Source organism: Pocillopora damicornis, chromosome 5 (genome assembly GCF_964200805.1).
Source record: "Pocillopora damicornis chromosome 5, jaPocDami1.2, whole genome shotgun sequence".
In the NCBI taxonomy this organism is placed as follows: Eukaryota; Metazoa; Cnidaria; class Anthozoa; order Scleractinia; family Pocilloporidae; genus Pocillopora; species Pocillopora damicornis.
In genome coordinates this window covers 26,617,755-26,634,583 of record NC_142674.1, presented here as the reverse complement: position 1 = coordinate 26,634,583, position 16,829 = coordinate 26,617,755, and the positions used below count along the sequence as shown (strand labels likewise).

General features: G+C 37.8%; 1 long non-coding RNA gene and 1 pseudogene across 2 annotated transcripts; both read right to left on the bottom strand.

Annotated features, from left to right (window-relative positions):
• Window positions 1-29: 29 nt before the first annotated feature.
• On the bottom strand, window positions 30-2,787 carry LOC149046239 (uncharacterized). Its single transcript, XR_016186767.1, has 3 exons — window positions 2,017-2,787; window positions 483-1,613; window positions 30-228 (listed from the first exon to the last, which is right to left on the bottom strand). It is a non-coding gene; the product is annotated as an uncharacterized LOC149046239 (long non-coding RNA).
• LOC149046238 (DDB1- and CUL4-associated factor 1-like) lies at window positions 1,045-16,630 on the bottom strand (annotated as a pseudogene). The gene is made up of 17 exons (XR_016186503.1): window positions 16,569-16,630; window positions 16,387-16,463; window positions 15,189-15,379; window positions 14,279-14,348; window positions 13,621-13,688; window positions 12,803-13,064; window positions 11,872-12,068; window positions 11,178-11,279; window positions 10,245-10,403; window positions 9,491-9,670; window positions 8,530-8,736; window positions 8,037-8,126; window positions 6,492-6,571; window positions 3,588-3,675; window positions 2,017-2,223; window positions 1,524-1,613; window positions 1,045-1,053 (listed from the first exon to the last, which is right to left on the bottom strand). The product of XR_016186503.1 is annotated as a DDB1- and CUL4-associated factor 1-like (transcript).
• Window positions 16,631-16,829: the final 199 nt, after the last annotated feature.

Here is a 16,829-nt window from a genome sequence, read left to right as displayed (position 1 = left end):
TTCTACTCCTTCTGATGATCACGAAGGACTTTTGATGGGAATTTTTCGAGTCTTCGTCTAAATTAATTCTCTTCCCGTAGATCATACCTCATTCCTTTCTGTTGCTCTCCTGACGGAAGTTGCACTTCTTCACACAGCGCCATCTGAGCCTTAGGACCGACTGTCAACACAAACAGCATCTCTAAAGCAAGGCGGGTCACGTCGGCTGCTAATCGGATGGCGTCCGCTCTTGAATGGAGCAAAGAAAAATTAAATATCTTAAGTCAACAATACTAAAAAGCTTCTTGTACCTTTTTGAAGGCAGTAGAAAATCATTACATCTAATATTCTGCTAAATGAATTATCAAAAACTTCAATTCCTTGAGTTGAAACGATTTCCGAGAATTTCAAAGTCCAGTAACACAGTCCTACAAGCAGACCTTTCCTGATTTTCCTGGACTCGTACAAACTCTGGAGAAATGATAGCAAAACCAATGACTTACCTATTACTGGTCACTCCCCAGTCTGACGATAGGGAGATCAACTGAAGCAGCAGGGTGAAACCTTGAAGTCTGTTCATCATCTTTAGGAGAAAAAAAAAACATATTACATTATAGCGAACTTGAGCAGTCAGGAAGGCAACGTCGAGGAAGACGTCGACTGAAATGATGAATTTTTACTCTTGGTTACAATTTCGCGAGTGGCTGGATGTGTTTATCGTCTCTTACGGGGCCACAACTTCAGCATAACATATGTAAGCAGGGTTGAGTTCCAAATGTAAGTTTTACTAATTTGCAATCGGTGTTTCCGTTCTCAGACCACGCAACGTTGGGTGATTTCACGTTTTTGTTTTGCAGAGAACATCTACGGAGATGTACAAAGTTCTAAAACGCACGTGCTAAGCAATTAGATCTTTTGTTTGGCCGCGTCCTCATTTCAGGCCGTTGTGGTTTGCCACAAATCCCTAATAAAAACGAGAAAACGTGTGCATTCTGACACTGTAAAGACCTCGGACAGAAGACAGTTTACTCTAGTTATAGGTAAATTGGCAAGGTGTGTCTATGCTTATGAACACTGGTGAATAAAATGAAAAAATAAAAACAAAAACAAAACAAAACAAGAAACGAACAAACACACAAATGAATGAAATTACTTCTATTCCTGAGAGCGAACCGTATATGTAAACTAGGAAACTTATGAATATAATAATAGTAATAACAATTATGATGATGATGACAATAATAACAATGATAATAATAATAATAATAATAATAATAATAATATTAAAACCGAAGAGAATAACGACTAACAACAACAAAGCAGTGGAAGTAGGTGTTATGGTGTCCATCGGGGGGTTTCATAAGCTACGAGTTTGAAGCTGGACATTGTATCATGTCCCTGTGAAAAATACTATAACACTCTACATAGGAGTTCAATGCTACTATGTGCCCTCCACTTAATAAACCAAGATACGCCTCTGCGAAATAATCAACCACGACCATGTGACGCTTTTTTTTTCTTTTGCGTTATTTCTCAGTTATTACCTCAACAGGCTCCCAACGCAGTGTTGTTGGAGCATACTCTAACATCAACTGACAGTTCTCCATTACACTGCTGTGAGACAGGGATGCAGCCTGAAAGAGAACAGTTGCTCATCGATATCAGTTGAACAAGATGATGCTTGGCTACCAAAGACAAAACTGCGGAAAAAACAAACAAACAAACAAACAAAACCAAGCAGACAGACAAACAGACAAAAACAGTATTTTCTGCGTAAATATTTAAGACGATTCGAGGTGTTTGTTAAGCGAGGTTCATAAACTTTCGTGGTAAAAGTAGAAAATTTAAAAAGATGGGATTAAATGTTAAGCAGAATACTGCCAAAAACCTTTGCCAGGTTTAAGTTAACTTCCAACCTCTCTGAACTAAAACAGCCGAGCAGGCGTAGTCCTTTTACATAACATAACATACTGAATTTGCCCATCTAAAGATATACAAATTTTCTCCTAGAATTAGGGAGTAGGCTTGGAAATTCACCTTATACGCTGGAACTGGAACTGGTGGTGTTCCACCCTCGTTCCTTGCAATAGATCTCCTCAGCGCATCTGCCCTGATGTGAAGATGGGCATCAAAATATCTCCGTAGAGCCATGCAAGTGTGTTTTGCTGTCTGCCGGCTGCCAAACACCTCATCATCACTCAGTAGTTCTGCCTCGTCGGGACGAAGGATTGAAAGCGTACTTAGCTGCCAGACAAGGTTAAACAAAAAAAAGATTATTTTACAATGGTTTGCAGCCAGTAATATTCGTTGTTTTCAAGATGGAAACGCAAGTGGAATAGGACCGTAAAATGGCTTGGAAAATTTAAACGAGACTGCGCAGTCTGGAAAATGCAAACACGGCGTGCACTAAAAATACTTGTTAATTCATAGCGGTCGGCCTGTCTCTAAACTACGTTTCAAAAGTAACAAACCGTGATTTATTGAAGTGGAAGTGGCTGGCTTGTGGTGGATATTCACTGAGTCTCGAAGCCGCGAGGTGAATATCCACCGCCAGCCATCGGCACTGAGGTGAATAGTTGTTTTAGTATATATTTAAACAGTAAGATAACATAGCAAAAAGGGATGATTTTAACTCATTTATTCCCGCGATGATTGCAATACTTCCGTGCGCAAATCACGCGCGAGTTTCTTGGAGGTGAACAGTAACGGATATTCGGAGTTTGAGTAACCAATCAGAATGGGCCTTCAACGTTATCCACTATTTTATTAATCAAATTATCATTATTTACCTTAGTCGTTCTTTTATTTCTTTACGTATTGCAAGGTTCTGTCACTTAAGAGTATGGACTGAGAAAATGAGGCTCATAAGATTTTTAATATATCTCAGGGTCCAATAAAAGGAGAAAGCCAAAAATAAAAAAAAATAAAAATAAAAGCCCTTTTCTTATGTGCGTTGAAAACCTCGAAATGAACAACTCGCTCAAAAAAAAAAATTAAAGCCCTTTTCTTATGTGCGTTGAAAACCTCGAAATGAACAACTCGCTCAAATGGGCTCTTTTCATCAAAGTAAGCGGTCAGATAACAAGCACTACGCTGTGGAAGCTAGGTGAGGTATTTTTTTTGAGAATTTGACGTATTTTTTTATTCCTTAGAGCGCTCGTAAATATTCCCATACAAACTCTTATAATTCCGCCATGACCGTTATTGCGTAAGATGATCATCTCACAGCTGGAGATTGGGCCGCCTGTGAGTCATATGGCGAGTTCCAACACAACACGCGCTAAGTCCCAGGCTATTATCAAATTTCGCGTGGAATGCCTAGTTGTTATTGACCTCTAACCAGTCTTTTTTATCTTGCAACTCGGTCGGCTGTGATCTTATTTGGAATGGTACACCTTTAACGACCAAAAATAATCATGACAAATGAATGACCTCCATTGTATTTTGCCCCACTTAACTTTTGATTATAGTTTGATAAATTTTTGAAGTGCTTAAGAGGAAATGAGAGTACCACAACTGAAGTTCAGAAAGGTATACACAAGTTACTTAAACAGTTTATGTTATGAGTTTACGTTTTCTTCTTTGAAGGCTCATCACCAGATGATTACTTGGACAAGTTGAGGCAGTTTTTCTGTGTAGGGTATGGAGTAGCGTGGGGATCTGGTTTTCATACCATGTTTACCCCAATTGTCGTTTCTGAATTTTACAGTAAATGTCTTACTTTTTTGGTCCATCACTTTCTGTCATTTGTCCTGACTTTCTCTGATACTTGTCTTCTGAATTTTTCAAAGGGTTCATTAACAGAACAAACCTGCAAAAATTTTCCCCGGCATCTGAACCTTGGAATATATTGACCGATCAGCTTGACAGGTATGAAACCATCGTTTGGATTCTGCTATATTTACTCCCCTGGTCTGGGAACCAAATGATCTTTACGTAAGGATATTAAAACGGTTTTCAAATGAGGTCCGCCAAAACAAAGCAAAGTACTTATTACCAGCCCCAAAATCAACAAATGGCTAATCACACAAGTAAACAGACAATCAGGCAATCGAGCAATCAGAATTATGGACAATTCCATACCGTTAAACGTGGAAGTCGTTATTGGTATTTTACTTGGTTCTCGGGGCAAGTTTTGTTTGCCAATCGCACTGCAAAGCAATGCAAAACCAAACAAATAATTCCAATCAATTTTTTGGTTTCTCCACTGTTTTCCTTTCTGCTGGTAATAGGTTGGATCAACAGCTAAAGAACCTTGAGGGCGGCCGGCCAACCCCGATGGTCTCCTGACAGCAGAATGCATATTGCCTACCTCTGCGATTTGCAAGAGAAGCGTCGAGAAGACTTGCAATTATCCATGCATGTCAAGTGCTAAGAACGGTCTTTCTCTTACAACTAATGAAGAAATATGCAGGTAATTCATTGATATGTTTGAGTGCTAACAGTCGTCGATAAGACGCCCGATTAGAGCTAACCAACATATCGTAATGAAATGATTGTAGTGTAGGCTTTCTACGGTATCATTTTGACTCATGTCGTGTTAATCATTCTTTAGATGGACAAGCCATTGCAAAACGGTTTTGTGCGCAAATCACGAAGGCAACGGGAGCCATTAAACGGCTGTTCAAGGAGTACACAGGACAAAACGTTGACATGGTGGGTTGTAAATACCCCTCCATAATTGCGATTGAAGACGCGTTAAGCATCGACAGTCCACTGTGGAGTGTACTAAACGATGATATCCAACCGCAGTCTGCTGTTCCCTTTTGTTCAAAGAGGCAACTCATTGATTCGGTTCACACACACAAAAGATGCTCAGAGGAAATAGCCAGCACCAAAGAAGAAATGGCTCGGATGTTCAGTCATTTCGAGGGAAAGTTGAAGGTATTGGACACCTGGATGTACTTCCTTCTCGCGTTGCTCTTCGCTAGATATTCGTCTTTTTACTTATGTCTTTTCTTGTTCTCTTTCGCGTTCCTTTCACCGTATTCTGCATATTTTGGTGTCCTATCTAACTTTTTTGGGCGTTTTTCTCGACCTGCTTTACGTAATTACTTCTTGTTGTTTTGGGTGTCTCAGTCTCTTTCTTTTCATCCTGTTTTCACGCAAAACCCTCTCTCCACAAACTTGAATCATAACAATTTCCTCTCGTTGACAAAGCTTTAGCTCTGCCGGTATTGTTGCTTTGCGAGTTGATCAGAAAATGTAAAATACTGAGAATTACTGTTCAACTTTAACCTCACCAGTTTGATTCGGCGCTCAAAACGCGGGTTGCAAATTATTTGCTCACGCGGCTTCACAGCTATCAGCCCACGTGAAGCCCTCGTGCAATGCCTAGTCGTGTGCCCGCGGTACGCTACACTGAAGCTCGACACTCGGGTATGCGCACTTCATTGTCATCTGCCGGTGTTTCCTTGCGCACAACTCGATGAGCGAGGTCTATTACGAAGTTCTATCCACAAACATTACGCTATTGACATTGTTAATCCTCACAGTATGCAGGACGCGTGTCATATGAACTTCGTAAGAGACTTCACTCACCATGGAGTCTCTGTGGCTCAGTAGTAGAGCATCGGAGAGCAGAATCCGAAGGTCTGAAGTTCGATTCCTCATGGAGAATCAGAAGTTTTCTTTGTCCCTCGCTCGTCACAAGACTAAAATCATCTTCATTTCTTAACCGAGCTCAAAACTTACCATCTCTCTTATTTCTCGCTAACTGCTTGTTTATGAAATTGCAACTCTTCGTAAACGCTTATATGAATGCATTATGAATTCACTCGAAAAATTGTTGTAAATTAATCACACATACATATGCATGCATAGGGAGCCCTGAGCGAAAAAAAATCTACATATATATATATATATATATATATATATATATATATATAATTTATTCGCCCGTCGGGAGGTCCGTATTGGGAAAAACTGTGCCCTCTGTCTTGAGTACTCAAGAAAGAGGGCACAGTTTTTCCCAATACGGACCAACCCCAGGCTGGTGAATAACATTTTACATTTTATTAGATAAATGAGTCCTCACATACATTCATAAAGTAGTCTGGAACATACCAGAAGCTTACAAAAGAACTATTTTAGTAGTATTACTTAATAATTGTGTCATCAACTGCGTCACTTGATGTCAACATGAATAACCAGTTTGGGGATTTCTAGAAGCTTATATTTACAACAACAATTACTCATAACAATAGATTCTTGACGAACGAAGTCGAAAGTCGCTAAATATAAGTATGGCGTCCGCTCTTGAATGGAGCAAAGAAAAATTGTAATATCTTAAGTAAACAATACTAAAAAGCTTCTTGTACCTTTTTGAAGGCAGTAGAAAATCATTACATCTAATGTTCTGCTAAATGAATTATCAAAAACTTCAATTCCTTGAGTTGAAACGATTTCCGAGAATTTCAAAGTCCAGTAACACAGTCCTACAAGCAGACCTTTCCTGATTTTCCTGGACTGGTACAAACTCTGTAGAAATGATAGCAAAGCCAATGACTTACCTGTTACTGGTCACTCCCCAGTCTGACGATAGGGAGATCAACTGAAGCAGCAGGGTGAAGCCTTGAAGTCTGTTCATCATCTTTAGGAGAAAAAAAAAATGTTACATTATAGTGAACTTGAGCAGTCAGAAAGGCAACGTCGAGGAAGACGTCGACTGAAATGATGAATTTTTACTTTTGGTTATAATTTCGCGAGTGGCTGGATGTGTTTATCGTCTCTTACGGGGCCACAACTTCAGCATAACATATGTAAGCAGGGTTGAGTTCCAAATGTAAGTTTTACTAATTTGCAATCGGTGTTTCCGTTCTCAGACCACGCAACGTTGGGTGATTTCACGTTTTTGTTTTGCAGAGAACATCTACGGAGATGTACAGAGTTCTAAAACGCACGTGCTAAGCAATTAGATCTTTTGTTTGGCCGCGTCCTCATTTCAGGCCGTTGTGGTTTGCCACAAATCCCTAATAAAAACGAGAAAACGTGTGCATTCTGACACTGTAAAGACCTCGGACAGAAGACAGTTTACTCTAGTTATAGGTAAATTGGCAAGGTGTGTCTATGCTTATGAACACTGGTGAATAAAATGAAAAAATAAAAACAAAAACAAAACAAAACAAGAAACGAACAAACACACAAATGAATGAAATTACTTCTCCACTCTATTCCTGAGAGCGAACCGTATATGTAAACTAGGAATATAATAATAATGAATATAATAATAGTAATAACAATTATGATGATGATGACAATAACAACAACAATGATAATAATAATAATAATAATAATAATAATAATAATAATAATAATAAGAGAGAGAATGTTATACTACTTCTTGGCAAGACAAAAGCTGACAAGACCTTATTTAACATGCAAAAGGCAGTAATATCAAGTACACTGAACATTACCAGATCATTTAAAGTACTTTCATAATAGTTCATTTCAACAAACAAATCCTTATAAAAACATATAATATTAATCAAGTTTTATAATATTTTTATGAAAAGTCTTATTAGCTAATTACTTAAATATAGACATTTTTTACATCTTTTAATATTTTAAGAATTTCAAAAATTTTTTTTTGGTTTTTTTTTGTTTTTTTGTTTTTTTTGATGGACAAAAGCGAACAGTTATGGACACTAATTTTTTAATGAATATAAACAAATTAGATATATAGTTTTAGATGTGTAAATATATATTTATAGGTTTTGTTTTCTCGGTCACAGCTAGCCTGCCCGACTTAACGTAATCATGCCTAGGCATACTTAAGTATACACTGCCATATAATATTAAAACCGAAGAGAATAACAACTAACAACAACAAAGCAATGGAAGTAGGTGTTATGGTGTCCATCGAGGGGTTTCATAAGCTACGAGTTTGAAGCTGGACATTGTATCATGTCCCTGTGAAAAATACTATAACACTATATATAAGAGTTCAATGCTACTATGTGCCCTCCACTTAATAAACCAAGATACACCTCTGCGAAATAATCAACCACAACCATGTGACGCTTTTTTTTACTTTTGCGTTATTTCTCAGTTATTACCTCAACAGGCTCCCAACGCAGTGTTGTTGGAGCATACTCTAACATCAACTGACAGTTCTCCATTACACTGCTGTGAGACAGGGATGCAGCCTGAAAGAGAACAGTTGCTCATCAATATCAGTTGAACAAGATAATGCTTGGCTACCAAAGACAAAACTGCGGAAAAAACAAACAAACAAACAAACAAAACCAAGCAGACAGACAAACAGACAAAAACAGTATCTTCTGCGTAAATATTTAAGACGATTTGGAGTGTTTGTTAGGCGAAGTTCATAAACTTTCGTGGTAAAAGTAGAAAATTTACAAGGATGGGATTAAATGTTAAGCAGAATACTGCCAAAAACCTTTGCCAGGTTTAAGTTAACTTCCGACCTCTCTGAACTAAAACAGCCGAGCAGGCGTAGTCCTTTTACATAACATAACATACTGAATTTGCCCATCTAAAGATATACAAATTTTCTCCTAGAATTAGAAAGTAGGCTCGGAAATTCACCTTATACGCTGGAACTGGAACTGGTGGTGTTCCACCCTCGTTTCTTGCAATAGATCTCCTCAGCGCATCTGCCCTGATGTGAAGATGGGCATCAAAGTATCTCCGTAGAGCCATGCAAGTATGTTTTGCTGTCTGCCGGCTGCCAAACACCTCATCATCACTCAGTAGTTCTGCCTCGTCGGGACGAAGGATTGAAAGCGTACTTAGCTGCCAGACAAGGTTAAACAAAAAAAAGATTCTTTTAGAACGGTTTGCAGCCAGTAATATTCGTTGTTTTTAAGATGCAAACGCAAGTGGAATAGGACCGTAAAATAGCTTGAAAAAATTTAAACGAGACTGCGCAGTCTGGAAAATGCAAACAAGGCGTGCACTAAAAGTACTTGTTAATTCATAGCGGTCGGCATGTCTCTAAACTACGTTTCAAAAGTAACAAACCGTGATTTATTGAAGTGGAAGTGGCTGGCTATTGATGGATATTCACTGAGTCTCGAAGCCGCGAGGTGATTATCCACCGCCAGCCATCGGCACTGAGGTGAATATTTGTTTTAGTATATACTTAAAGAGTAAGATAATATAACAAAAAGGGATGATTTTAACTCATTTATTCCCGCGATGATTGCAATATTTCTGTGCGCAAATCACGCACGAGTTTCTTGGAGGTGAACGGTAACGGATATTCGGAGTTTGAGTAGCCAATCAGAATGGGCCTTCAACGTTATCCACTATTTTACTAATTAAATTATCATTATTTACCTTAGTCGTTCTTTTATTTCTTTACGTATTGCAAAATATTTCGAGTAAGTGTTATTAAGAGAAACTGCTACTCCTACGAGAACGGAAAGGTCACGGAACAAATAGACCTCGTGGTGTGATCCTAATCCAGGAGATTGAACTACACGATCCACGTTTCTCTGGGCTCCAAATTATGTCGAGTAATTAATAAATAAAACTGACTAATTACCTGGTTCACAAGCTTCCGAAGACCATCATTACTGTCGAACAATTCCAGCACTGCTCGAAATGAACACGTGAGCGAGAAAAAGAGAGTTGCGTGACATCTGCCAGAGTCGTGAGAACATTCTAGAAGCCACAACGCATACTTGACCAGGTCACTCAGCACAGGGTTTGGTAGGAGGGACACCTGAAACAAGTTACTTGAAACAGTTAAGGAGGCTCCGTCGACATATTCTGTTTGTTAATTTCATGATCCTCTGGCTCATGTAGAAAAAAGAGCACCAAGAATTTAATCATGGAAGTTTTTTTGTAGAAATAAGGGTAGTTTTGTAAGATAACTTTTTTTGAGTGATTATCTTTATGTTCCTTATCTTTTTTTCTTTTTCTTTCTCCTTGCTTACAATTTTATTTATCCATTTAACCAGTTTTTATTTAATTCCTTTTTTATCTCTTTTCATGAAGCAATAAGTGCTGTAATGTTTTATCTACCTGTGGGTTACACGTTATACATAAATAAGTTTTTTTTTTTTGGGGGGGGGGGGGGAGGGAGATTGATGAAAAATAAGCAGAGATGTGTTATTCAATTCATTGTTATTTCATGTTTAAAGGAATGATACTCGTTACCTCTTTCTTTTAGAAAATACTGGTCTGCTCATAACACACAAATCATTGGTAAGTTAAATCTGCACTAAATATTGCATTTCTTACAACTACAAATCAGAAAACTTCAAACATTTTTTTAAATTGGAAAAATGTCTTACCCTCTCCATGGCGTCCTCATTGTAAGCGAGATAATACAAACACATAGAACATCCTGTAGCAGCCACTGATGGGCGTGGCACTTCTAGTAACCGCTGGACACCGTTATGAGTCACAAATTATGTGGCAAACTTTTTATGACAAAGGAGGGATGCCAAATACTAAAACGACAATAAAAGGAAATAGCTTTTAAATTCTGAGGCTTTTTTTGTCAGATCTCAGTCGGTACAATGCATTATTGTCTTAACCTTTAACTTCACGAGTGACCAAGGCAGAATTTCTCCTTACAATATCAATACAACATCAACCAGATAAGTAATGAGAATAAAGAAAATTATCAATTCGGGCAGGATTAGCTGATCCAATACTAAATTATCCGAACTAACATTATAAGAATTCTATGGTTGACAGTAAGGAGAATTACAAATTTGATCTGGGAGTTGAAGAGTTAAAGTAGTGTTTTTCAAGAGGGATGAATGTGGTAGAGTGTCTAAAGGTTCGTTTACACAAAAGACAGAATTGGAGTCGAATTGTTCATTAGTTGTAGGAGTGCCAGCGACCCAGAGAAAATCGAGAGTCGGAGTCGTAAGTGGAGCCAAAAGCTTGACGAAATCGGAGTCGGAATATTCCGAACAATTTCTTTTCTTTTCTTCTGATTCCGCTAAGAACTCCAACGCTTATGATCCAGTGAAAACTCGATTTTCGGAATCACAGGCAATGTCAGTTCTTAACTGAGCTAACCGATGGCTGAAAACTCCAGCAATTTATTTTTCACATATCATTAGCGAAGGAGTCTGATTCTAACGGTTTGATTTTCGCAGGATCATATCGCTGTACGCTTTTTGTAAGTACACCGGCGAGGGTGAAAACCAACCATAACTGCATGAAATTCTAGACGTACAACACAAAGCATGACGTTACTACCTCCTTCCAACCTTGAGGGCTTCAAAGACAAGTTGTAGGTCCACCTGGCCTTTAAATGTAATGTAGTGCATGACAAGATACAGGGCTTTCGATTCAAACACTGTCGGCAACAGCTGAATTGAAATGTTCAAAGAAAAATGTGTCAAGATAAATCAATGGCCAAGCAATGCTCCAGGCTCAGCTACGACTGTTTTAGTTGCCATAGCAACTGATAAAATTTGGTACGGCGCAACTAGAACCTCTTCATTCGGAGCTGAGTGCATTTACTTTTGACCAAGGCCAATGTATGTCCCTTCATCCAACAAATATTTCTTGCGCGCCAATTAGTTAAAACATCTCATAATCAAAAATCCTTGATCCGAGTGCATTATCGTCTGACCAAGGCCAATTTATGTTCCTTCATCCAAAAAGTATTTCTTGCTTGCGTACGGTTAGTTAAAGCGCATCAGATGATCAAGAATTCTTGATCCGAGTGTGTTATCTTCTGACCAAGGCCTATGTATGTCCCTTCCTCCAAAAAATAATTCTTGCTCGCACACGACTAGTTAAAACGGTCCAAACTCACATTTTCAAGTTGTGTGACATTTCCAATTTATCCTTGATTCAGAGCCCTTTTCCCACAAGCTTCCCACATACTTCAGTGGAGAGACTCTCTCTGTTCTTCATATATCATTAAATGCTCAAGTGCCTAATTACAGCACATACCTCCTGATATTCCCCCAAGGGAGTCAGATACTGTAGAATTAGTCTCTGCTGCATGCCAAGAGTCAGGGGGGAGAGGGAAAAGGACATAGGGACTATGTGGTACCCTCCCTTAGGTGCACAAATTACATTTCCAGTGGAACGGAAACCCTTGCTTGTTTTAACTAGCAATGGATGTTTAGCTTGTAGACAACTTTTGCCTGAAACAAAAGGAAAATATTTAGAAATTTTAAGGAAACTGAGTTAACTTGTGCAGAGCAAACCTACTTGGCATACTTCCTCCTCCCCCTTATCCCCCCCCTGCCCCCCCTTCAAACAAAGTTTTTGGTGTCAAACTTCCATAGATGATCCTTAAACAATTTAGTCCTTGATAACAATTGTTTAACTGATCATTTTATTATCAAAATCTTCCATTTGCTGACAGACAAGCCTCCTCCTTGTGTTTCACACAAAAAGTCCTCTGAAACGACATATGGTTACTGTTTACCAAAATTTGAGTCAGTTTGTTGTTGGAAACTCAAAATCTTTCTTTTTTTTTTTTTGGCTGGAAATTTATGCTGAAATATATGATAAGATTAAATATCAAACATTTATCAAAACTTATTTATTAAGGGCAAAAGTAGACTGAAAGAACTCTACAAGATCTCAAGGCGTTTTAGGTCTCACATCGTAAGTTTGCATGAAAGCTCCCAGCGTATACCTGGCAATTCACTACAGACTACCTGCTGGAGTTCCTAACGGTACCAGGGTCTTATTGAAAGCATTGCCTTGGCTGTCAAAGTGAAAACCCAAAGGAGAATAATTGAGCCTTCAAGTTACAAACAAGTCATACCACTCAGTTTGAAAAGACAGTTAAATCAACTTGAAGTTGCTAGGAGATTGAACTCACTAACAGAGGGACAATCTGAGTTACAATGCTCAAAAGTGAACTAACCCTTTCCATTGTAGCTATTCACTTCTTCCACTTCTCCATTACACAAACCGAATAACTCGCCATTCTGTGGTACAGTGCATGATGGTCCTGGCTCAGCAAGATTCACTTTCTTTATCTTGTTACTCATGCTGTTACTGTTTTCACTCTTGTTCCTGTTTGTCTTTGCTTTCAGGATAATCCTGTTTGACAGGTCTGTCACAGCGGGCTGTGTAAGGTCTGACAAGTCCTTTAAAATGTGCAGCCGTCACAGCATAGAGGGAACCTAAACATGTGAAATTCAACATTTAATCCTCAGCTTATAGTTTACAAGAGTTTTTCAAACAAAAAATGCAATGACTGACAATAGACAATTCCTGAGATGTGAAAAGCCAACTTTGCACTCAGACGTTTGAAATACAAATGCTGTTAACCACAAAGCTAAAAACAAAAAACCCTCAGCACCCTAACATCAATAGTCATATTCTTCTTACTGTTCTCTTGCATTTCTTAAGGTGCTGACAAGGAGAATTTAGATTCTTTAATAGCTGATCATTTCTTTTATTCTTGTAACCTTAGCGGTCACTTTTAAAAATTGCTATATCCAACATATTGACCAGCTCCCTGTTGGCTTGTTAGCTCAGCTGGTAGAGCGCTGCACCGTTATCGCAGAGGTCATGGGTTCAAATCCCATATGGGCCTGAACATTTTTTTCAGGTCTTATTTCAACTACTAGTTCAGTAGTGTTCTTGGCTGCGAGGATCTCTTATATTTATTTCTTCACCACAGTGCAACTATATGAATTTCATATATCTAAAATCATTATTGCTATACTGACTTACCAAGGTGGAGTTTTCTTCTCTGAATACTGCAGCAATATCCTGGCTCTCCATGGCAAATGCTAAAAGACCTGTTCATAAATAATAATTATTATTAAAAAATTAAAAATGCAACTGCAGCAATACACATAAAAAATGAACAAAAAGGAATATTAGAATCCTTAATCAAACCATGACTATCTATATCTTAACTCTTTACATCCTAACATCAGTATGCATATTCTCCATACTGTTCTCTATACATTTCCTAATGCACTGACAAGGAGAATTTGTTAAACAATCAAGGGGTTCTTCAGTTACTTATCATTTCCTTTATTTCCGCGATCTTAATGTTTGATTCAGGGGTGATATTGAAAGAAGAAATTAGATGCTAGTCACTCTTAAGGGTTAACCTAATGTAAATAACCTTGGATCACCAAACTAAAACACCTTTCTACTTGCACCCAGTTTATAAAGGTGTAAACAAAATTGAGTTAGCTCAGAAACTCAGAAGCTTTACAGGAATTAGGTAAATCTAATTTTCCCAAGGGGAGCAATGGATGCTAAATATTTAGTCAATTCAATTTTCTTTTTTTTTCTTTTTGTTTTTGGTATGGTGACTAAAATGTTCAAAGCCTGAAGTACTGTGAAAAGTAAGACCAGTAAACTATGCTATAAATACCTGTAGCATATGATCTCAGGGGTTCTGAGGCTTCTCTGGCCCACTTGCATAAACGATTAAGCATTGCTTCCTACATGTACATGATTAACATTAAATTTATTGATAGGAAATATGTAGAGAAAGATGTTTTTTGTCTTTTCACAAGTGTGGGACAAAGAAAAAAAGAAAAGGAAAAGAGATCTTATTTGTTGTGGCTCAGTGGTAGAGCATTGGACCCCAGAATCTGAAGGTATAAGGTTCAATTCAACATGGAGACTCAGAATCTTTTCTTTGTCACACGCTTGTGACAAGACAAAAAACATCTTTCTCTATTTCTTTAGCAAGCTTAAACCTTAAAATCTCTCTCATTCTATTTAAGAAATATGTAGTTATGAATTAAGGAACAATGAAAGTGGATCTGAAAAGTTTGCATTTTTTTAAAGTTTTTTTGCACTAAAGTGAAGTGACTGAGAGCAACAAATAAGATCCCTTTTCCTTTTCTGTTTTTCATGATGTAACTGCATGAAATTCATGTTTTTTATCTATAATTTGATGAAATAGCAATTATATGAGTTAATTCTGAGTATTTTTTCTGGAAAGGACAAGGGGTGCCATGCCACAGAAACTGGACACATTGATCTGGATTTTTACATAGAACTCAAGCTGAAGAAAGAAAGTCACATCTTAAGATTACTAAGTTAAACCCTTTAACTCCCAGAAGTGATTAACAGATAACTTCTCCCCATAATATCCATACATTATCCAGCACAAAGGTAATGAGAATACTCAGACTTATCAGATAGAAGTTGTCATCTTGATTTAACACCAAATTCTTGTAACTAATTCACAAGGAAATGTCTTGCAGCTAGAGCAGAGAATTGACAATCAGATCTTAGGAGTTAAAGGGTTACGAATACCTTTCTAATCTTACCATATCCTGAAAAACTGCAGCACTTTCCTGCCCAGGCATGGCATTTAACAACACTCTGGCTGCAGTGCAGTTCAGATTAAACTGTTCCACAGTGCTCATGATATAGGAGTTCACTAGTTTGTCCATAAATTCATCATTTCTGAACAGTGTCTTCAAAAGATGGCCTAATGCACAGTCTGGGTCAGCTCTACCTGAAATGTTCAGGATGGAGAAAACAAGAGCTGATTTTATTTTGAATAATTTAATACAATCAAGACCTCTTATTGACTGAGAGCGAGATCTGCACTGTTAAAATTACAGACCAAGTTTTTTTCCCTTGGGACATACATCTGAGCCAAAAAAAAAGGTTCTGTCACTTAAGAGTATGGACTGAGAAAATGAAGATTTTTAATGTCAAGGTCTAATAAAAGGAGAAGATTTTTAATTGACGCAAAATTTGAAATTTTTCAGGCTGTTCAGTGAAATACAACCCACTAAATTGATCAATCATTGTGCATGTACTAACTGAGAAAAAATTTATAATAAAGTAAATAATTTCATTGACAGCCAGGCCATATCAGTTTGACCACATGAGGCCATCACTGTGACATGGGCACTTCTCACACCAAGCCTCATCTAAGTTCTAGTGTTTTCTTGTGACTCAAGTAAGTAGATAAGTATAGTGCCTCTTTAACACAGTGAGTCTTGTGAAGATTCCACTGGGAACAAAAAGTAGAACTGACATTGAATAAGAAGCAAGAACAACACTTCTCATTCATGAAAGTTTGAATTACTGCTGTTTGTCATGTGTTATCATTCTTTTTCATGCAGAGTGTGTCTTGGACCTGTTTCATTATTGGCAGGCCTTGGTTCTCTTCAACATGCATATTGTTTCTCATCAGCTTGCTGTTAATGGAAGAGGTTTACACAACAAACACTCTGACAAAGGGCTAATGCTTGAAATGTTTTGAAACTCTTTACTGTGGCCAATTAACATTATCAACTCAGTTAATAAAACCAAATTATCTTGTTAAACTCCACCACTGATGCAGCATCACAGTTTTTTCAAAGAAACTTACCCCCTTTAGGTCTGTAGCTATCCTTCCTAGTATCTGAGAATACCTTACACTACATTACCTAATGTATTTGTAATAGATGTTATAATAATGTATAAAACACAAATAGTGTGTAATGTGAAAAGGTAGCTTTGCACTTTTACCTGGATGCCAATCATCAAAAGGATCTGGATCTAGTTTATGATATGCCTCATTCTCACGTTCCACAAGCTCTGCTATCCTGCATGAGTGATTTTAAAATGTAAAATACTTCTGAATCTACTTTTTGCCAAATTGTTTGTTCACTTTTTGTTGAGCCCAACATAACCAAAGTTACTGATCTTACAGTTCCAGTAAGTAGTCATACACACTGAGTGTGTATCACACAATTATCACGGCCAAGGCTTGAAACTAAAAACTCCCCTCCAGAATCTAGCACACAAATCATTCGTCCATTGTCTTTCCCATTTATTTTCTACCTTTCCATGCTATGTTTGGTACGTTCTGAGAGAGGAAAAGGAATTTTTTTCGGTATGTAATGACAGCGACATGCTAACCCAACAACAGTTTTATCATTGGCAGACCACCATGAGCCTAGCTAGGTGGT